The 22,795-nt window shown below is 43.3% G+C and overlaps 1 pseudogene; it reads left to right on the forward strand.

The window, feature by feature from the left end:
- The first annotated feature begins 136 nt into the window (after window positions 1-136).
- LOC147315461 (uncharacterized) lies at window positions 137-15,171 on the forward strand (annotated as a pseudogene).
- Window positions 15,172-22,795: the final 7,624 nt, after the last annotated feature.

Genomic DNA, 22,795 nt, shown 5'->3' on the forward strand with positions numbered 1-22,795 from the left:
TAGGTTGTTGTGTGCTCTGCAGACTTAGATAAATTTTACTGTACATGTCTATAGTGCAAACATGCCTTTGAGTGGACAGGCAGTCACATTTGATAATTTATTTTCTTTTCCCACAGTAAAGCTTTTCTTTATAGCCATGCTAGCAGCACAGCTAGTGAGACTTATTTTAGTTTTTCCATCTAGGACCTTAAAGATCCTTGAACTTAAGACTTAGAGCTCATCCCTGACATATTTTGCTCCTGATGCGATCCTTACACCTGATTGTCCCTCCACTGATCATAAGTTAATTTTCAAACTGTCAACTAAAACTGGAGATTCACATTTCACCATCACAGATATGTAATGCTGGCCTGTCTCAGCTGACTCATATTTGAAATGTTGCTTTTAGATACTTATCATTACTGTAACCTGAGCAGGAAATTTAATGCTTCACAGAAACTTACTGAGTTTAAAATTCCTGTGACCTTGCAGTTTCAGAAAGTGGTTAAACAGGCTTGTGCACAAATTAAACCGTGTTTGCATATGTCATCACTATGTGTGTGTGTGTGACACACACAGTCTTATGAAAGATGTCTTATGAAAGATTGTGACATTGTGTAAGAGAGAGGAGAAGTGCAAATTGCATTAATAAATAAATATGTACATTATAAATCACCTATCATAGAATTAAGAGTTGTTATACAGCTTAATAGAGTATGGTAGGAATGATTTTCTGAAACTTTCTTTATGGCTGTGAGGTTCAATTACTCTGAGGGAGAAGGAGTGTGGAGTGGAGTGGATGTGATTGGTTGGTTCATGATGGACAGCAGTTTGTTCATTAACCGCCTGCCTCTCGCTGACTCAAACACCTTGGTTCACACATCTGAGATTCCTTAAATAAAGCAGAGTTTTAAGTTTTGTCAGATTTATCTTGTTTTATACATTTTTATTAAAATAAAATTCAAAAAACTGAGTTGGCATGCAATTGCATGCTGAATATGCTGCTGTTTAATCAGAATCAGAATACTTTTATTAATCCCTAAGGAAATTATGTGGGTTACAGTTGCTCGGATAACAAACTAAACTAATTAAATGATACAATATGTTACAGATTTAGAAGTTTAAAAATAGCACTAATAAATACAAGGATTAACAGAGGTGATTATAAATAAATATCAAGAATATCGACAGGAATATTACAGAAAAGTAGAAAGGAGCGTGTGCAAAAGGGTGTAACTATTGTAGTGTTTACAGTGTATTAGATGGAGGAATTGTACAGGGAGATGGCCACAGGCAGGAATGATTTCCTGTGTTGTTCAGTGGTGCTTTATGGTAATCTCAGTCTCTGAACGTGCTTGGACCAGACAAGGCTGAAGGCTCTGAAGCTGGACCAGACGGGGCTGAAGGCGGCGGCGGCGTGGGAGCCGGAGGCGCTGCAGGCGGCGGCGTGGGAGTCGGAGGCCAGACGAAGGCCGGAGCGGTCCCTCGGACCCTCCAGCGGAGACACGAGACGAAAGGTCGGAGCGGTCCATCGGACCCTCCAGCAGAAGGCATCACTAAGCCAGCAGTCATGGATGCCACTAGCTGACACAAAGGCGACTGGCAATGCACTGAGCACTGGCTCTGCCCAGGCAACGCTGACATGGTGCAGTTCTCAGGTGGCTGCTTAAACTTCAGGGGTCCAGAATCAGCTAGGGACCTTGAGTAGAAACAAGTCTTTCTCCCTGCATGGAGTGAAACTGGTGAAACTGGAGCCTGAACTTCGAGTAACAGTGACACAGGGGCCTGGACTACAGGCGACACTGGAGGCGCTGGAGCCTGAACTACATGTGACACTGGGGGCGCTGGAGCCTGAACTACAGGTGACACTGGGGGCGCTGGAGACTGAACTGAAAGTGGCACTGGAGACACTGGTGACAGAGCAGAGAGTGGCTGCGGGGCAGCTAACTGAGCTGAGAGTGGCTGCTGAGCAGGTGATACGCTGTTCACATAATCATCTGCAGCACAGAACACAGCCCCTGAATGAACAGTCACACAGTCAGAAAACTGAAAAGAGTCCTCACTCACCACAGCCGGCGAATTAGAAGCCCGAACGTCCGACTGTGGGGTGGTGCGCCGGTGGCGCGATCGGGGTTTCCTCCCCGCAGACGGCTCTGACGGGCCGGGCAAGATCACACCCGGCGAGTCAGGCAGCGAGGCAGGAGTGGCTGAGAGAAGGTGAGGTGTGTGCCGGAGAAAAACCTGCATGGTCGGAGGAAGCGATTTCAAAAGCCATGGCAGGCCGGAAAAGAGCCGTTGTAGCCTGTTTTCAACGGTGCGGCAAAGCTCGTATGGAGGATTCTCCAGCCACAGCCCGAGGAGGATTTCCACATTGTAGCTGATGTCATCCTGGAGCTCCTCGGACGGATTGAGTGCCGCAGGGTCCATGGTGCCTGGTTCGTACTGTTGAAATCTCCCAATTCTTTTAATCTTTGGGCTGAAGGAAGGACAGTACTCGGTGTATAAATGCTCAATCAACAATCATTTATTTCCATACAATTCAACACTTATGAGCATAAGCCATCATGATGGGGAGACATGCATGAAGAGCGTCACAGCAAAATCTCAAAATGGTGGCGGGTTGCTCAGCTTCTTATAGCCTCTAGTGGCTCCCACCTAGTCGTAAAAGCCTAAACATTCACATTCTTTCTCCCTTACGGCGCCTAAGTTATGACCTCGGCTCCTTGCTCCTCTGCTTCTACAGAAGGTGGGGGTATGGAATGTGGTTTATCTCCCCTGCCCTAGACACAAAGTCTCCTGAACAATCTTTCTTTTTATGATTCAGCAGTAAAGCATGTCAAGAAAACAGTGTAACACATTCAACAGTGTCGAGTAATAGGGAGGCAAACTGAAAACACTCACATAAGACGCAGACCTTCAAAATAAAACAGGAAACACATACACGCAATGACACAAGACACAAACTTCACACAGACTGGGGAACACATAGGAACATGAAAACAAAACCCAGAATAATAATAACTACTAAAACATAAACACGGAGTCACAAACTCCGGATCATGACAGTGCTCCTGTGACTAGCCAGCATGTCATGGAGTAGGTGGGAGTTATTATCCAGCATTTTCTTTATCTTGGACAACATCCGCCTCACTGACACCACCCCAACGGAGTCCAGCTCCATCCCCACAACATTAATGGCCTTGCGGATCAGTTTATTTAGTCTGTTAGCATCTGCAACATGCAGATGTCGCAGCACCTGCTTTGCTGCCGTCTCCTGTAACCCGGCATGTTTCTGAGGTATGTTTATTTTGGTTTTTTAAAAAAATGTTATTCTTGTGGTTTTTGGCCTCAGATGAGGTTTGATGTGTCTGTGTCAGTGTGGTGCAGCCAGTCTAGTCTGTCTCTAGACAGTCCAGACAGCACCACACTGACACTTCCAATCACCACACATCTAAGCACAAAGCCAGTGAAGTCATAGTGATGTCATCACACTCTGTAGTAGGAGGTCATATATAGGAGTTAAATTCAGATTCACAGGCTTACCTCTGCACAGCTGGCATCTCCTGTAACCCTGCTTGTTTCTAAATTTTGTTTTCTTTCTTTCTTATGTTGTTCTTGTTGTTTTTGCCCTCAGCCCTCATGTCCAAAACAAAATGTTCACAAAAGGCACAGGACCGCAGGGAACAGAGCGTCGAAAACAAAAGGTCTATTAATGGCACTGGAACCGTTCAAAACACAGTTCAGGTGGCCAACCTGGAGGATGGCAGCACGGGAGCCCAGAGAGAAAATGTTCAGGAGGCCAACCACGCGGAAGGCAGTGGCCATGTGGAAACAACTCAGGAGGCCGACCAGGAGGCCAGCAGCACAGCGGTCCAAACCAGAACAGGTCAGGGGGCCGACTGCTCAGAAGGCAGCAGCGGCGACTAAGCAGGTCCAGAGGCCGCCCACGATGGCGATGACGTCCAGCCTGTGGCCTGGAAAGTGGCCGATGAAGTTGAGGCCCTGGACATAGATCAGACGGTGGCGTAGCAACTGCAGGACCAGAAGAGGTAGGACCAGACGAGAAAGGACCAGATGAAGCAGCTGCAGGCGATGTTGTGAAAGCTGCAGGTGGTGGCACTGCAGGCGACGATGGCCGGAAGGGGCCCTCGGACCCTTCAGTGGAGGCAGACGAAGGCTGGACGGGCCCCTTGGACCCTCCAGCAGAGGCAGAAGAGGTACCATGGACCATCCAGCAGAGACAGGCGAAGGCTGAAGCTGCCCCTTGGATCCTCCAGCGGAGGGTAAAAGCACTCGTTCCTCTTCAAACAAACCACACACGAGACCAGTCTCTCTCTCTGACACTCACCACACGGGAAACACAGGAGAAACAGTCCAGGTAGTCTGTACACAGAGAACCACTTATCAATACAAAAGCGCTAAGACACGAGAGAATACTTGCTGAGGCATGACTTCATCAACGCGAGTCACACAAGGATCCAGCGAAGAACAGCAGTCGCTCCCTGGCTTAAATGCTGGCCATACTGATGAGGCTCAGGTGTTTCTTCCTCCGAGGAGCGTGGGCCGAGGGCATGAATCTGCAATGAGTTCCGCCCCAGAGAGAGAGAGAGAGAGATTTGATTTTTAAAAACACATTTATTCACTTAATAGTTAATCATGCAAAATACAGCTCAAATCAACACATTCCTAAATTAAAGTTCAGAATTTGTTAAAGACAACCGACTAAGTTCATACTCCCAAAGATTTCAAAAAACATCCAACTCATCCATTTTGAAATAATACTTAACATACTCTTGAAAAGCTCTACACAATCAGTATTTTGTCTATTATCAACCTTATATTTTCTACTCAAGTAAATTGCCACCTTTGCTTGACCCGGGAAAAAATTCAGCAATTGGTCCCTTTTCTCCTTTCTTTTGTCGTATGTGAAACCAAAAATAAAACACTGTGTTGTAAAACATTCTCCAAAGGAATCCCAAATACCACAAAGTACTGAAAATAAATCCAATAATCTGAAATACTGCCCAAAACCATGAAAAATAGTTTCTCTCATTGAACAAAAAGGACACTTATCTGAAACCTTAGGCTTAATGATGGTCACATGGGGGTGGGGAGGCCGTAGCTCAGGTGGTAGAGCGGGTCACCTACCCGCCGGAAGGTTGGTGGTTCGATCCCAGGCTCCACCAGTCTACGTGCCAAATATCCTTGGGTAAGATATTAACCCCATGTTACCCTCTGATGCATCCATTGGAGTGTGAATGTTAGATATGCTTTAAGTGAAAAGTGCTATATAACAACCAGTCACTGTAAATCACCAGTGTTCTTAGTCAATGGTGTACAGAAACCCCCATACAGGTTTCACATCAAAACCAACTTTAAAATAATCTCTCCAAGGTGTATCATTTTTACCTTTTAGCTTTGCTTTGTTCAGAGCATCTTAACACATCTTTTGTACTTTTGTACATTCACCAAATCCAGTGCTGTCCAGGATATTTCTCCTTCTCCAAAAAAGGACCAGGGCTTTGAAAGCCCTTAAGCTGCGGCCTAATGCACAATCTAAAGAAATGGTCCATTTCATCAGGTGTGAAAAGTCCATTGGCCCCTCCATTCAAAAGTCTTTTATCATCTTCTGATAGCACTCGCTTGAATTTTGTCAACATCAGGCCTACAATCTGGAGAGATTGAACGTCCAGTCTTCTTGCCAAGGAGACAGCATCATCCATTTTGGCACCAACAAGTTCAAGCAAATGCCTTATAGTGGTAACCCCCTTTTTCATCAGACGCTCTGATATCATTGCCATATTATCCCAGGATGAACCTAAATGAGACCCTTTGAGAATAGGTTCCATTAATAGCCTATATATATATAAAAAAAAAAAACAAACAAAAAAAAAACACCCAGCACGCCCCTGCGGGCGGTTTATCCTTCAAGCTCGGGTCCTCTACCAGAGGCCTGGGAGCTTGAGGGTCCTGCGCAGTATCTTAGCTGTTCCCAGGACTGCGCTCTTCTGGACAGAGATCTCCGATGTTATTCCCGGGATCTGCTGGAGCCACTCCCCTAGCTTGGGAGTCACCACACCTAGTGCTCCGATTACCACGGGGACCACCGTTACCTTCACCCTCCACATCCTCTCGAGCTCTTCTCTGAGCCCTTGGTATTTCTCCAGCTTCTCGTGTTCCTTCTTCCTGATATTGCTGTCATTCGGAACCGCTACATCGATGACTACGGCCGTCTTCTTCTGTTTGTCTACCACCACTATGTCCGGTTGGTTAGCCACCACCATTTTGTCCGTCTGTATCTGGAAGTCCCACAGGATCTTAGCTCGGTCATTCTCCACCACCCTTGGGGGCATCTCCCATTTTGACTTCCAGGTTATACTCGGCACAGATGTTCCTGTACACTATGCCGGCCACCTGGTTATGGCGTTCCATGTATGCCTTGCCTGCTAGCATCTTGCACCCTGCTGTTATGTGCTGGATTGTCTCTGGGGCATCTTTACACAGCCTGCACCTGGGGTCTTGCCTGGTGTGATAGACCCCAGCCTCTATGGATCTTGTACTCAGAGCTTGTTCTTGTGCTGCCATGATTAGTGCCTCTGTGCTGTCTTTCAGTCCAGCTTTGTCCAGCCACTGGTAGGATTTCTGGATATCAGCCACCTCCTCTATCTGCCGGTGGTACATACCGTGCAGGGGCCTGTCCTTCCATGATGGTTCCTCGTCTCCCTCCTCTTTCTTGGGTTTCTGCTGCCTGAGGTATTCACTGAGCACTCGGTCAGTTGGGGCCATCTTCCCAATGTATTCTTGGATGTTCGTTGTCTCATCCTGGACTGTGGTGCTGACACTCACCAGTCCTCGGCCCCCTTCCTTCCGCTTAGCATACAGCCTCAGGGTGCTGGACTTGGGGTGAAACCCTCCATGCATGGTAAGGAGCTTTCTTGTCTTTATGTCAGTGGCTTCTATCTCCTCCTTTGGCCAGCCTATTACCCCAGCAGGGTACCTGATCACGGGCAGGGCGTATGTGTTGATGGCCCGGACCTTGTTCCTACCATTCAGCTGACTCCTCAGGACTTGCCTGACCCTCTGCGGGTACTTGGTGGTTGCAGCTTTTCTAGCGGCCTCTTCATGGTTCCCATTCGCCTGCAGGATCCCCAGGTACTTGTAACTGTCCTCCATGTCTGCAATGTTGCCTTCTGGTAGTTCAATCCCCTCAGTTCTGACTACCTTCCCTCTCTTTGGCGTCCCTGGGTGGGATATATATATATATATATATATATATATATATATATATATATATATATATAGGGTGCAACGATATTCGTATCGATATTGAACCGTTCGATACAGTGCTTTCGGTTCGGTACGCATATGTATCGAACAATACAACATTTGTAATTTATTTTATCAACTTTCCTTCTGCCGATGCTGTCTGTGTTGAGCGCTCAGTGAATCTGCGTTCGACTACTCCGCCTAGGCTGCACTGTCGAGCGCAGATCCACTGAGCGCTCAACACAGACAGCATAGTCAGAAGGAAGAGCGCAGGGCAAGCTAGCAAGACAGAAGTTAAGCTCTCCTTGCAACATTCAGATCTGGCGTTTGGAATTATTTTGGTTTTCATGTGACGTATGACCCTGAAGGTAAGCGAGTCATGAACTAAAGTAAAACAGTATGTTGGATGTGCCATGCAATGCTCAATTACATGGGTGGGAACTAGTATGTTAGCGCAGTTAGCTCGTTAAGGTGTTGGCCGTCTAGCCCCATGCACGGGGCGATCGGCGGTAGCTCGTTAACGGAGATTTGCCGTGTTGTGGCGTTAAGGTCATTTCAACGAGATCAACCTGAAAGCACTAGTGGGAACACAACGAATATGACTGCACATTTACGCCGACATCATCCTAGTGCAAAGACAAAAACAACAAGCATGCTACTAACTTTAGCCGAGTCATTTAGACAGCTGTTAGCACATGATTCTCCTTATGCTGCTGAGAATATAGCCCAGAAGAAGCGGATAGTATAGCTTTTATTTTGGAAAGAGACATTTCTCTGTAATAAACTCTCTTTTCCAAAGATGAGTGATTCCTCAATCAGATACTGGGCTTGCAATATCGCTAGCCCGACGTCCTGGGGCTAGCGATTTTTTCAGTCGGGCTACCAAAATCTATCTCTGCCCTGCCCGTCGGGCTATTGTAGGAAGGAAAAATATATGTCAATGCTTTTGCATTCTTTCAGAAATGTAGCTGGGTAATTATGTCATTGGCATTGGTGAGCCACTGTCAATATGTGACATATTGAAATCACGTTTGAATTTGCGCTTGTTTTTTTGCTTTCACTTTGCAATCGCGTGAACTGTGTATAGAGAGCGACAGCACTGATCTGTGAGTGATGATAATTTGTGCACCAATTCCTCTGACATCGTCTTATTAATCGTTAGCTTACTATGCAAACATGACAAGTGAAATCTCCCGCAGCAAGCTTAAACATGTGAGAGGTTGATCGCACAGAGAATTGCTGAGCTTATGTGAGTGCGTGTGTAAAAGCAGCACGATATATATTTTAGTTCTGCTGAGCCAAATAAGACAGGTCAGGGTGAAGAAGTGACAGCCAAAGAAAAGCTTACCACAAAACGGAAAAGTTATGACAAATCAGACTATAAGGCAAAAAGAAAGTGCAGCTTTATGGTTTCATGGACAAAATAATTTCTGTGGCTGCAATATGACGAGCTAAATAACCAGGGCTGCACATAAGTGGTCCGCAGGTGCGCATTCGCTGTCAAAATAAAAAACACGCACAAGGGTTAGGGTTAAATTTAAAAACTGTACTTTTGAGTTAAAATATATATTTATAATTTTAATAAATGACAAATTAAAAAGGCATGAACATTTTTTTTGTATCGGAAAAATATCGAACCGTGACACCAAAGTATATATATATATATATATATATATGTATATATATATATATATATATATGTATATATATATATGTATATATTAGGGGTGCAACGATACACAAAATTCACGGTTCGGTTCGGTTCGGTTCGATACTTTGGTGTCACGGTTCGATATTTTTCCGATACAAAAAAAATGTTCATGCATTTTTAATTTGTCATTTATTAAAATTATAAATATATATTTTAACTCAAAAGTACAGTTTTTAAATTTAACCCTAACCCTTGTGCGTGTTTTTTATTTTGACAGCGAATGCGCACCTGCGGACCACTTATGTGCAGCCCTGGTTATTTAGCTCATCATATTGCAGCCACAGAAATTATTTTGTCCATGAAACCATAAAGCTGCACTTTCTTTTTGCCTTATAGTCTGATTTGTCATAACTTCTCCGTTTTGTGGTAAGCTTTTCTTTGGCTGTCACTTCTTCACCCTGACCTGTCTTATTTGGCTCAGCAGAACTGAAATGCTTTTACACGCTCACTCACATAAGCTCAGCGATTCTCTGCGCGATCAACCTCTCACATGTTTAAGCTGCGGGAGATTTCACTTGTCATGTTTGCATAGTAAGCTAACGATTAATAAGACGATGTCAGAGGAATTGGTGCACAGATTATCATCACTCACAGATCAGTGCTGTCGCTCTCTATACACAGTTCGCACGATTGCAAAGTGAAAGCAAAAAAACAAGCACAAATTCAAACGCGACTTCAATATGTCACATATTGACAGTGGCTCACCGATGCCAATGACATAATTACCCAGCTACATTTCTGAAAGAATGCAAAAGCATTGACATATATTTTTCCTACAATAGCCCGACGGGCAGGGAAGAGATAGATTTTGGTAGCCCGACTGAAAAAATCGCTAGCTCCGGGACGTCGGGCTAGCGATATTGCAAGCCCTGTATCTGATTGAGGAATCACTCATCTTTGGAAAAGAGAGTTTGTTACAGAGAAATAGCTCTTTCCAAAATAAAAGCTATACTATCCGCTTCTTCTGGGCTATATTCTCAGCAGCATAAGGAGAATCATGTGCTAACAGCTGTCTAAATGACTCGGCTAAAGTTAGTAGCATGCTTGTTGTTTTTGTCTTTGCACTAGGATGATGTCGGCGTAAATGTGCAGTCATATTCGTTGTGTTCCCACTAGTGCTTTCAGGTTGATCTCGTTGAAATGACCTTAACGCCACAACACGGCAAATCTCCGTTAACGAGCTACCGCCGATCACTCCGTGCATGGGGCTAGACGGCAAACACGTTAACGAGCTAACTGCGCTAACACACTAGTTCACACCAATGTAATTGAGCATTGCATGGCACATCCAACATACTGTTTTACTTTAGTCCATGACTCGCTTACCTTCAGGGTCATACGTCACATGAAAACCAAAATAATTCCAAACGCCAGATCTGAATGAGGTTCAATTTGCCTGTTGCAAGTAGAGCTTAACTTCTGTCTCGCTAGCTTGCCCTGCTCTCTTCCTTCTGACTATGCTGTTTGTGTTGAGCGCTCAGTGGATCTGCGCTCGACAGTGCAGCCTGCAACTCTCCTGTTGAACACCTCAAGGCTGAAGGTACACCAGATATAGGAGGAGTAAAGTTTGAGTCAGCTTTTCAACTGTTTAAAAATATTTTCACATCTGTCAGCAAGGTTTGCCATTTTGATTAGGACACAACATTTTTAGGGCATTTTGTCATATGATGTTGCGCTGTTTCTTAAATTGTTTGTGAAAAAAAAGAATGGTTCACCCACTCCATTCTGAATCAGAGCGTTAAACAGTTTAAATACTCTGACTCTGATACCTCTTCAAAGCTGTCTGAAGTCAGTCCTCAAACAAACTCTCAGGACAGTTAATATAAACCTGGAACTTTTTAAGGCTGTTGCCTCTCATAATTGGTGACGTGGTGGAGTGGAAGATGGAACAGATGATTTTTACCCCACTGCATCCAGACTGCAAATGAATCGCGCATGTGTGAAGCCACTGCTGGCATGTGATGCACAGCAGCAGAAAAGGACCTGTGAGCCTCAATAACAGAGATTTTATTAGAAAAGTACAGAAATTTTGCGCCGGAAAATATAAATTTCTTTTGTATCAATACCTACTGAATGTTTTCAGTCAGTACTAAAAAGGTATCGTGTTTTGGTACCCAGTCCTACTCGAATTTCAATTCAATTGCAATTATCGTGTCAACGATACAATTCAATATTCCAATGCATCATGATAACTTTATTTCAGTTTGTTTGTTTTCATCAACAAATAAAGGAGGTTACATATAAGCTACTTTTTTTATTGCTCAAAACTTGTCTGAACAAAAACTGCACTTCTTGGTCCACTGTTGTATGTGGCTGAAGAAAACTAATTGGTGTTATTTTTAGCTTGGCCAGTCCTGATCAAAAGTTTAAGACCATTTTAAAAATGGCAAAAAAATGATATTTTGCATGGTTGGATCTTAACAAGGTTCCAAGTAGATCTTCAACATGCCACAAGCAGAAATAGGAGTAAAGCAAAACATTTTTTGAGCATGTAATTTATTAAAAACAATGCTTAAACTGAAACAGGCTGTTTTACAGCTGATCAAAAGTTTAGGACCACACCTCCAAAAAAACATTGGTAAACCCCCAAAACAGAAATTAAAGGTCCAAACTTGAAATCAGTAATGAATAGGTCCACTGTTATTGTTGATCACTTCATGCAAGTGTTTCCATTAGGTGAGTGGGAACATTTCTCCAAGTGGTGAAGATGACCACACGAAGGGCGTCTACTGTCTGGAACTGTTGTCCATTCTCAGTTGGATTCAGATCAGGGGAAGACGCAGGATGGTCCAAAAGAGTGATGTTATTCTCCTGGAAGAAGTCCTTTGTCCTGTGGGCATTGTGTACTGTAGGATTGTCCTGTTGAAAAACCCAGTCGTTACCACACAGACAAGGGCCCTCAGTCATGAGGGATGCTCTCTGCATCACCTGGATATAACCAGCAGCCCTTTGACGCCCCTGTACCTCCTAAAACAGCTGCCAATAATTTACTGTAAATATGAACTTTTGAATTAAAAAAAACATGCTTTGTATTATACAGCTCTTCTGTGCTTTGTCAATAGGAGACAGCAATCAAGCTTATTAAAAATGTATTTTAACTGGTTTAGATTATATTAGTTTTTTATTTCAATGTAATTATTGTACAAAAACCAAAGTTCACTGTGAATTTTACATTTATCAACAAAGTACACCGTTATGTATTCTGCATTATCACTATAAATTCTGGCAACCACAGCTGCATTAATTTACCGTAATATATATATATATATATATATATATATATATTTTTTTTTTTTTATTGCCTGTCCCGTTTGGATCTTTAGCCATCAGAATTGTTGTCTGAAGGCCAAGAAAGATGCCAAGTGGATTTACTTTACCAAGTGGATCATCACGGCCTTGCCATATTGGTCCATTTGATTGACCTTTATTATAATTATGTATTTATTTTATTTTCATTTTTTAAAGACGGGACAGACATGACTGGGCGATAGGACAGGGAGAAAGAATGAAAGAAAGAGAGGGAGAGAAAGAAAAATAGAGGGGGGAAGAGATGGTGAGAAAGGGGGGAAGAACAAAAAAGAAAAACAAACAAAACACCTGGATCACCACGATCACCAAAGAGCAACATAATAAAAACAACACCATCACAATAAACTAGCTAACAATAGATAACAGTAGATACTTTTTTAATTTCACCTGTTGAGAATGAAAAAAGAAAACAAGCAGAAGAAAACGAGAGCAATAGAATAAACAACATCACGATGATATATGGGAATATAACTGTAAATACTAAATGTTAAACATTATTGTGCAGCACATAAGATCAACAGAAGACAGTGTGCTTTGAGGTAGGAGCCAAAAAGGGTGTAGTTTGTGGGTGCGATCACCCGTGTGTACACCTGTGAGCATGAATGCGTTTGTTTTAAAAGGTTCCTTCATGTAATGATCTGCTAGAGGGTGTGGGGGGGCCACAGCCCCGTCCACCAGGGCATGAAGCAGGTATGGAGGAGATCAAAACTCCAGACATCCAGAGGCCCTCAGAACACAAGAGACCAAGGAAGACCAACAGAGGGGCAGCCGCGCCACTGTCCCAGAAAGAGCTGAGGAGAGTCCCAGATGAGGGGTCACTCAGCAGCCGCGGAGCAGAAGCCGGGGGGGTTGCAGTGACATGCCCGTGAGCTCCGCCGGCAGCCAGCTGTGCCAGAGTGATCGAGCCCCAGGCCGAGAGGCCGAGGGCACCCCACCCCCGAAGTGGCCCGAGCGAGCCCGAGGCTCCAGGCCCCGATAAGCGGCCACCAAGGAGTAAGCCGGTGTGTACCTGGACGCCCATCCCCAGACACAAAGAACCACCAACGCACGATATCTGAGGCCATCTGCCGCTGGCAGGGGAAGTGGTGGGGGAGATAGGCCTCCATACCTTGGAGGACCTGGGATGTCCCCAGGGAGGTGGCGTCTGATACCCAACCTGACATATAGACACAGACATACAGGCACACACAGATACAAACATCCATTCCCACCCTCATGCTCTCATATGCAATTACTCAACACTCACCCAACGTGGAGACAGACATAGAGAGACACTGTACACACAATCACACTCCCCAAGCGTACTCTAAGCCCCGGGTCTAGTTACCCTTGCCCCTGGAGGGGGGAACTGCACCCAGACCCCGGTGGTGTTACCCTTTTCCTTGGGGTGGGGAGAAGCAGACCGCCCCGACTCCGCAGCAGCAGGGAGGCCCCACATTCCAGACCCCAGTCGGACGGCCAACTCCTCCTCCTAGCCCCCCCGCTCCAGCAGGCCGCAGAGAACGGGGGGGGGGGAATGTGAAGACTCCAAACCTCCCTCCTGTAGTGTTGATGCATGTGTGTTCTAAGGTGCCTTTAAAACCCAGGAGGGCATGGAGCTACCTGCTAGAGAGCAGCAGGTTAGCGCATAGCCCCTTCTGCTAGCCCTCAATGTCTACGTGTATTTAAAAGCCATACAGCCATGGGTGATTGTGAGCACCAATGGGAGGGTTGAGGCTGCCCACTGCACATGCATGGCCGGAGTCGCAGAGACCTCCATCCATGTCACTGCTCTTTTGTTTAAAGTCGAGGCTACAGTGTGTATCAGAGGCACCAGAACTGTAACAGATGAGCCTGCATATTGGGTGTTGCCCGGAAATATGACCAAGATACAGCCCGAGGTTGCACATAACATTGTCTTCTCCTCAGCTGCTGCCCAAAAACTTGCTCTTGATGAAAACATAAACACACCTTCTGCAGTGAAAGACAAAAGGAGGCGTCCGCAAAAAAGGCAAATTCCAACTGCTACGCTGGAGGATTTGTCACCGTTACTGGATACACTGCAGGAACACAGTAACACTGTGGGTTTGTCTGGAATTGAAATCTATAAAACTATTACACCAATTACACTACCCAGTCACCCACATTACACAACAGAGACGCTGAGTCCCTTGGCCTTCCAGATCTTCAGGTGCACTGTGTAAAGTTTCTTACGGCAGCAACTCTTACTGAGGCACAGGCAGAAGAAATTGAAGCACAGACTAGATCACAGCACATGACCCCTGCATGGTTTCGCTGGCGTGCAGGGAGAATCAGAGCTTCGGTGATGTATGCTGTTTTTGCTACAAGTTTGGACACTCCAGCCCAAAGTGTTGTGAATCGTGTGTGTTACCCCCGAAAGGACCTCTACTGTGCAAACAAGATGGGGCATCAAGCATGAAGAGGACGCACGAAAGGCCTACACCGAGATAATGGCAGCACATCACCACAAACTGCAGGTTCGTTTATGTGGTTTCTGTGTGAACACCAATTTTCCTGAAGTCGGAACATCTCCAGACTGACTCACAATGTGTGAATGTTGTGGGAAGGGGTGTCTGGAGATAAAGTGTCCTTTTAAGCAGGCATTGGCACAGGACAAAGCCTTTTGCTCGGAGGTAGCTGTTAATGGTCTTCAGTTGAAGTGGGCGCACCCATACTACTCTCAGGTACAAACACAAATCTTTGTTACCGGCGCCAGCCACTGTGACCTCGTCGTATGGACACAAAGAGACTGTGCTGTGATACGCATCTTCCCTGATGTAGATTTTTGGGAACCACGTTTAAAGCAAGCACAAGACTTCTTCCAAAAAGTGTGCCTTGCCTTGCATGCCGGTGTTCTGAGAAACCATCCTACTCTGACAAAACGTGCTACCCGTATTCTAATTTGATGGTGACTTGCGACTAAACCTAACCCTAACCATAACCTTAACCTTAAGAAGTATTCCGGATGGGTGACAGAAAAAGAAGTTAATTCGGCGTTGGTGTTGTGCGCATGCGTCGCGTCTGCGCAGAAACATTGGGTAGCACGTTTTTTCAGGCAGAACACCGGTCCGAGTTTGACACAGGTATGTCGTCATGCCCCATGTGCAGCGTTGGAGCCCAGTCTGGATTTGTTATATCCATTTCATATGCTGGTTTGCCTGCAATAATGCCAAATAATAAGCTACTCCGTCAACATGATCTGGTTCTGCAGCATCACTCATTAGGATGTTTGATCTAATTATCTATGACCTCAGCACATTTAAAATAACACTAAAAGCCTATTAAGAGTGACATGAATTTATTTAGAACTTACCGGAAAGAAAATGTCGCGAGCAAACCAACACAAAACTGGGGATTGCAGAGAACTCGATATCAGCTCGTCTCACCGCTGCTATCCAAGCCTGACGTCTTCGTGGTGGCAATAACAAATTTCCCACGTGTGGGACTAATAAAGGTTATCTTATCTTATCTTATCTTATCTTATTGTGGCTCAAGAGTTGAGAGTTCGCCTTGTAATCGGAAGGTTGCCAGTTCGAGCCCTGGCTTGGACAGTCTCTGTCGTTGTGTCCTTGGGCAAGACACTTCACCCGTAGCCTACTGGTGGTGGTCAGAGTGCCCGGTGGCGCCAGTGTCCGGCAGCCTCATCTCTGTCAGTGCGCCCCTGGGTGGCTGTGGCTACAATGTAGCTGCCATCACCAGTGTGTGAATGTGTGTGTGAATGGGTGGATGACTGGATGTGTAAAGCGCTTTGGGGTCCTTAGTGACTAGTAAAGCGCTGTACAAATACAGGCCATTTACCATTCGTTTAGTAATATCGGATACATGAGATCCCTCACATTGCTTCCAGGAGGGGAAACAATAAAAAGAAAGCCCATTTTCCAGCTTCTTGCCTTCCCGATCGTGTGATCTAACGTTGCAACCGACAACACAGCAAGTACGAACCATAGCTAATGTTTCCGTGTGCTTTCGCTCCCGTGTGCTTTGTTTGGCCCACTAAGATGGCGGCTCGACCAGAAATCTTGGCCACGCCCCCTCCCGGGACATCACGCTCCAAAGCCCTATATTATTTTATACAGTTTCACTATATTTAACGAAGTAAGACTGTAATCAGGTTAACGGAATGTCTGTTGTTTTCACATGAATTACCCATAAACAATTTTACAATTTATTTTTAAATTCGGTAAAAAATAAATAAATTATTATTTACTGTGAAATTTATGGTTACCAAAATAGGAAACCGTTTTGTGTTCTACATTTACAGTTTATTTTTCACGGTGAAATTCTGGCAACCACAGCTGCCAGCTCATCCAGAGGACAGGAGAAGTATGGTTAGAATTGTTGTGGAGGCCATGCAAGTCCTCTGCAGAAACCCTAAACGTGCATCTTGTGAAGAGGTTGCTAAGATCATTAAAAACTAAACAGATACCCTCAAACATTTGCAGATTTTACTGAAAAGGGAGAAAGACTGGGTTGCAAAAGAAAGACATCCTGTTAACCATTTTTAATTCACAAGGACCTGGAGCTGTGGAGAGACCTGATGTGGATGACTTCATGTGCCTCACATATATTTCTCAGCGGCAGCTTATTAACAGTTGTCCCTCACTTTCAGTAGCTGAAATTCAGGAGCAGTGGCCATTCTTGTTTACTCGGAAAGGTCTTTCAAACCACTTTCAGAAACTCACAGGTATTGATATCAGTGAGCGCTTAAGTCGGGCCCTCATAACCAAAGGCAGAAGGATTGTTAACTATTTCTCCAGCCAGAAGCTCAAATGAAACCTTGGTATAAGGACACTTCTCCAGCAGATAGAAAGTGAGGAAGTTTTGACCAACAACAAGGTTGGCACAGCAGCCATACTTCTCATGATGAAGTATTACAAGGAAAATGAAGACTCTCTCTTTGTCTTAGCAGATGTAAGCTTCTTTAATACAGCTCTAGGTTTAATGCTGTTGCTTGCTGTCCTGTTTTTTTTTTCATTACATAAAATGTCTTGGTCCTTTATCTGGCAGGAAACCAGGATGTCCCTTGAAGCCAAGAGCAACCTGGCAATCAACCCAAGGCTGATTATGCTTGGTAAGAAATCATTTATGAAATAGAGCTGATTAGACCATATTACAACTTCTGTTTGGCACAGGAGTTTTTCATGGAGACAGGTATCCAGTCTCTGTTTATTTAGCTCACATTTCTGTAATTTCCTTTATAAACCAAGGTTGTTGGATATGTGTTTCGGTGAATCCAGCAAAGTAACAATATCAAATTTCACATTACATATTACTGATCAACATGGTAGTCTAGCTACACTAACAGCAGAAATACTGAAGTCAATACTGTAAAGTTTAACAGCACCACAAACTATAAACTCCAAAATAACCATACAGTTGATGGAACTCCAGTAATTTAACTGGGCTGACTCTTTGTTAGGTGTGTTTAATGTGCAGAATAATTCCCAATTATGTACAATAATAATATGTTAACACGGACTACATAAGGCCATTAATAATTAACTGTACGTAGCTATTTCCTTTATGATTATCTAGACAGTGTGAAGAAGTGAAGTATTGAAATTATTTTGTGTTACATAATGACAATGTTGCCCCTGTACATTTAAAGACAAAGTTTAATGACCGCCACCTGCTGGATGGTGAGTGCAGAGGGGCGTGTAATTGTTGAGCTGGACAAAGAGAACACCTTTGCTGATGCAATGTCAGTCTTCTTTGGTTCATTCTATGTATTGAACCTGGAATACCAGGAGTCAGCATGTGCAACATTGGAACTAATTCAGAGGTATGTTTTAACAGTTAGCTAATTGTGACAGATGATGAATAAATTATCCCTAAGTAGGTCATTTTTTTCACATCACAACTCAATGTTACTGTATGTTACTATTTATTGTGGCATGCTTTAAGGGTTTTTGTAAGGATAAACCCTGAAGAGGGAACCAAATGTACCTCCAAGGTTGGGACAAGCAGAAAGACTGGGACCACTGTGAAGCGAAAGGTTGTTCACATTAACCCTCATGTCTCCAAAAAGTTGATTCTGTTCATCTGGACCTAGCATTTTGTGGGAGAAACGTTTCGTCACTCATCCAAGTGACTTCTTCAGTCTCAGCTGACTGCAGGTTTCCCCAATCTTATAAACAGTACATTTGCATAATGACTGAAACCAGCCCACTGAAGGAACAATGTTCCTTCAGTGGGCTGGCAGAAAGACTGGGACCACTGTGAAGCGAAAGGTTGTTCACATTAACCCTCATGTCACAACTTTCCTCCAGCGGCTTACTGAATTTGAGTGGAAAACTTCAAATTAGGTAACTGTTGTTGCCATTTATAGTAAATTTCTTGCATAATTTAAGTGAACAATGTATTGTTACCTGTGTCTCCACAGATGATCCATGGCCCATGCTTTCTGGACATTTACACGAGGCGAACAACAATGAAGACAAGCTCTTTTGCCACCTTGCAAGAAGCTGTCTCTGTCCAATAGGTTTTATGAGTGCAACAGTTTTGATTTTTTCCCCCTTCTTTTACCTGTTTCTTAAAATTTATTTCAGGTACTTACACTTTTATTGTCACATGCATTAGCTCACCCTACAAATCAATGAACTCGGTCCACAAAGCAAGATCAGGGTTCAGTGCAGGTCCTGCTCCTCCATGTCCTTGTAGACCCTGCTTTGTACATTGATTTGGTGGTGTGAGCCAGTATTTTGGATAAGTGTATATAGAGGCAGAAGTGTGGGGCTTGATGTTCTATTCATTGTGTGGATGCTTTAAGCATCCACACTATTGAGTTCCTCTTGGGACTTCCGTACACTTTTTGGCACTTAACTACTTCCACAATTTTCAGCCGATTTTCACCGTTCAAATTTTAAACTATTCTGCTATTTCTGCTAATGTGTGCTATGTCTTTTGGTATTTTTCACTATTATACTTTTTAAAATATTAAGCTTAATTTGTCCCATTGAAATGAATGGGAAACTTCTGCAATTCTGCTAAAATTTGCTTGTTTCTGAAACTTAACTACTTCCTCATATTTTCACGTAGAACAAGCATTCAAACTTTAAAATGTTCACAAATTATTGGGCTATTCATGTGTGATTCAGCTTTTTCAAATCTTTTACCGTTTTACTTTTATGCCTCTTAAAGTTTTGAGTTGCACAATTGTGATTTTTCACAAAATACATGCGTTGTTATGGTTGCTATGCTCTTGGCTTCCAGTGTGCCACTGAAGCTTTTGCAGTCTTCTCTTCATGTCCGAACAACTGTTTGCTACTTGCTCAATTTTCACTCAACTTCCACAAATTATACATCAAAACGTAGGTATTTTTGCTGGCTTTCAGGAAATGTCACTATCATTGTTGTGGGATTTATAGAATTTTGGCAAATCTCCTCAGACCAACACAAACTCTCAAAACTCTGCATAGAAAGTCAATGGAGAGCTTGTTCAAAATCATCGCTGGATTTCTGTAATGAGAGGCATATTTGAATCGTCATATCTCCTTAACGAAGCGACTTTAAGACATGAGGCTTGTCCCGGTATATCTTCAGACACTCCTGACGCTCACAATTCAAGAATTTCTTTCTCACCTATTACCGTTCTGAAATGAGTTGGACTTGTTTGAGGGTAGGAAATTCGTCCGTCGCACAGATTTCTTCAGATTTCAAACTCTGGAAATGAACCACTTTTTTCTCTCGTCATAACTTTTTGTTGGATTTCCACAGAGACCTGAAAATTTCCATGACTGTTCACCAAAGCCTGCTGTCTCTTACGGTGAAAGAATGATATCAATGCTCCAAATAGATTTCGAGTTACAAAGCGTTGTTTGAGGGCAAGTCAAGGCAGTTTTTGCTTCACTCTACTCAGTTATGGTGCATTACAAGTCAAATATCTTTAATAATTCATATTTTAATGATAAATTGTTAACACTGGAAGATTCCCCCATCTCTTCTGAACAAAACGGTGTAAGAATGACCGCTCTAGCCCCTACGGTTAGGAAATTATGGTCATTTGTTTGAGGGGAGTCGTCACTATGAGAAATAGACTGCAATAATCCTGTGCCTCTCTGTGCTGCCTGTGTAAACAGATGCACCTGTTTTGGCGGGAAAACGTAAACAGCCACTCTGATTGGTGGATTCAAATTCAGCAGCTCCCAGGCTGACCTAGAAACTTACTTCTCTCTCCCTGTGTGTGTGTGTGTGTGTGTGTGTGTGTGTGTGTGTGTGTGAGAGAGAGAGAGAGAGAGAGAGAGAAAGGCTTTTAATGGGATGATCTCATTCTAAGATTCAAATTCAATATATTTAGACTGGTTGACTGAATTGGATCTTGTGTGTGTGTCTCTCTGTGCATGTGTGTTTCCTTCTGTGTACATATTTCTGATTGTGTGGCTGTTATATATTTTTTTTGCTGATTTTTTTCATTTAACAAGTATATTTGAGGGACTCTCAGCATGTTCAGCATTTTTTCAGCTGTCCATTTTGCTTTTCCAATTTTTCTGTTTAACTTATTACTATTGTGCTAAATCAAACTATTTCTGCTATTTTATAAGATTTGTGCTTAATATACTATTTCTGCTTTTAATAGGATTTGTGCTTAATATAGTATTTCTGCTTTTTATAGGATTTGTGCTTAATATACTATTTCTGCTTTTTATAGGATTTGTGCTTAATATAGTATTTCTGCTAAATGTAGTATTTATGCTTAATCATACTATTTCTATATATTTCTGCCAGGCAGCCAATCCTCTGTGCGAACTCAGACACATATCACATATCAGGGCCTGCACGGCTTCCCAGCCAGCCAATCATGTCTGAGGTCTTCCGTTTCCTCTCTCGTCATATCTCAGCGACGGTTGTACAAAGAGCAATGAAAATCGCAGTCAAAGTACACCAAAGTCCGCTGATTCACCCAGCACAAGAAATATGCCTCTAGTCCACCTAGTTTTTGAGTTACACAACGTTTTGTAACTCCAAAAAACGGAGTTTTTCGCCTCTCACCGCGATTGTCACAACGGGACTGAACGGACTCACGCGCAGGCTCTAGGTCTTGAAAGCACAAGAGTCTTTATTATGATGCACCAGGTGATTATTTACAAAAGTGAGGGGAAAGCCGGGCTCCGGGGGTCCACACACGAACGGGAAAGACACGCACACTCTCCGTCCACTCCTCCTCACACTCCACTCACTCGGGTAACACAGGGGTAGGTCCAGGGAATCTGTACACAGAGACACGAATGGGTAGTTAGGTAAATCGCTATGAAACACTTCTGAAGTCATTGAGCTGGGGTTACACTGACGAGGGTCGGCAACGGTCCAGCGACGAGAAACACAGGGCTGCCGTCTTATAAAAGAGCTGGATCACTCGTGATGAGCCACAGGTGCGTGGGCCAAGGGCAGGAGCCCGCAGGTAAGCTCCGCCCAGGCAGAGGGAGGAGGGAAAGAGGGGAAAGGAGAGAGCAGGAAAAAAATAAAAAAAGGAATACAAAACATATGTAGCCGTACTGAGCCGACCGGGTAGGCACAGGGACCCTGACAGCGATCTAATTCTGACTCCTCATCACCCTGTTTTTCAAGACAGCTCCTCTCTTTCCCAGTGGCGCAGTTGGTAATGACACGGGTCTGCAAGCCAAAGATCGTGGGTTCGATTCCACCTTGGTCAACATGTTTTTTTCCCTACAAATTAATACACTATCACAGACCAGTAATTCATATTCATCATTTATTACAATTCTGCAAACTGTTATGATTTTACCAGCTTTTCTAATATGGACCTCACATTCTTAACACTCCATGGCACAAATACTCTTCCCTTTAGGCTCTGTGTATGTGTGTGTGTATCAATATTTCTCCCATTTTAAAGTATTACTCCTCTATAATTGTATTTCTGTTAAATCAAAGTACTTTTACTACATCTTAGTACTTCTGCTCAATCATAGTATTTCTGCTAAATCATAGTATTTCTGCTACTTTTTGGTACTTGTGCTAAATACAGTATTTCTGCTAAATCATACTATTTCTACTATATTATATTTTTCTTTCTAAATATAGCATTTCTGCTATATAATTGTATTTATGCTATGTTATAATATTTGTGCTAAACCAGAGTATTTGTGCTGAAACATAGTATTTCTGCCAAATGATAGTATTTCTGTCAAATTATAGTATTTGTGCTAAAACATAGTATTAATTTAAAATTACAATATTCATAGTTCATCACAGTGTCTCTGGTAAATCACAATATTTCTGCTAAGTTCTGCTATGCTATTGTATTTCTGCCAAGTATTATGTTTCCTCTAAGATATTGCAGTTCTGCTAAGTTATTACATTTTAGCAAACTTCTTTTGCTTCTGCAAAGTTTTTACAATTTCTGCAACTTTTCAGCTTTTTCAGCTAGTTTTTGCAGACAGCTTCAGCTTAAAGCATCCACACTGCATTTTCGCAGGAAATGCAAATTTTTCTAGTTTCAATTCAGTTTATTTGTATGGTGCCAACAAAATGAATGCCAAAGCACTTCACAGTGTAGGTTTAAGACCCTACAAA

Source organism: Aulonocara sp. 'chitande type north' Nkhata Bay, linkage group LG13 (assembly GCF_057382095.1).
Source record: "Aulonocara sp. 'chitande type north' Nkhata Bay isolate Kocher_YH1m ecotype deep benthic linkage group LG13, A_spYH_male_GT1.1, whole genome shotgun sequence".
In the NCBI taxonomy this organism is placed as follows: Eukaryota; Metazoa; Chordata; class Actinopteri; order Cichliformes; family Cichlidae; genus Aulonocara; species Aulonocara sp. 'chitande type north' Nkhata Bay.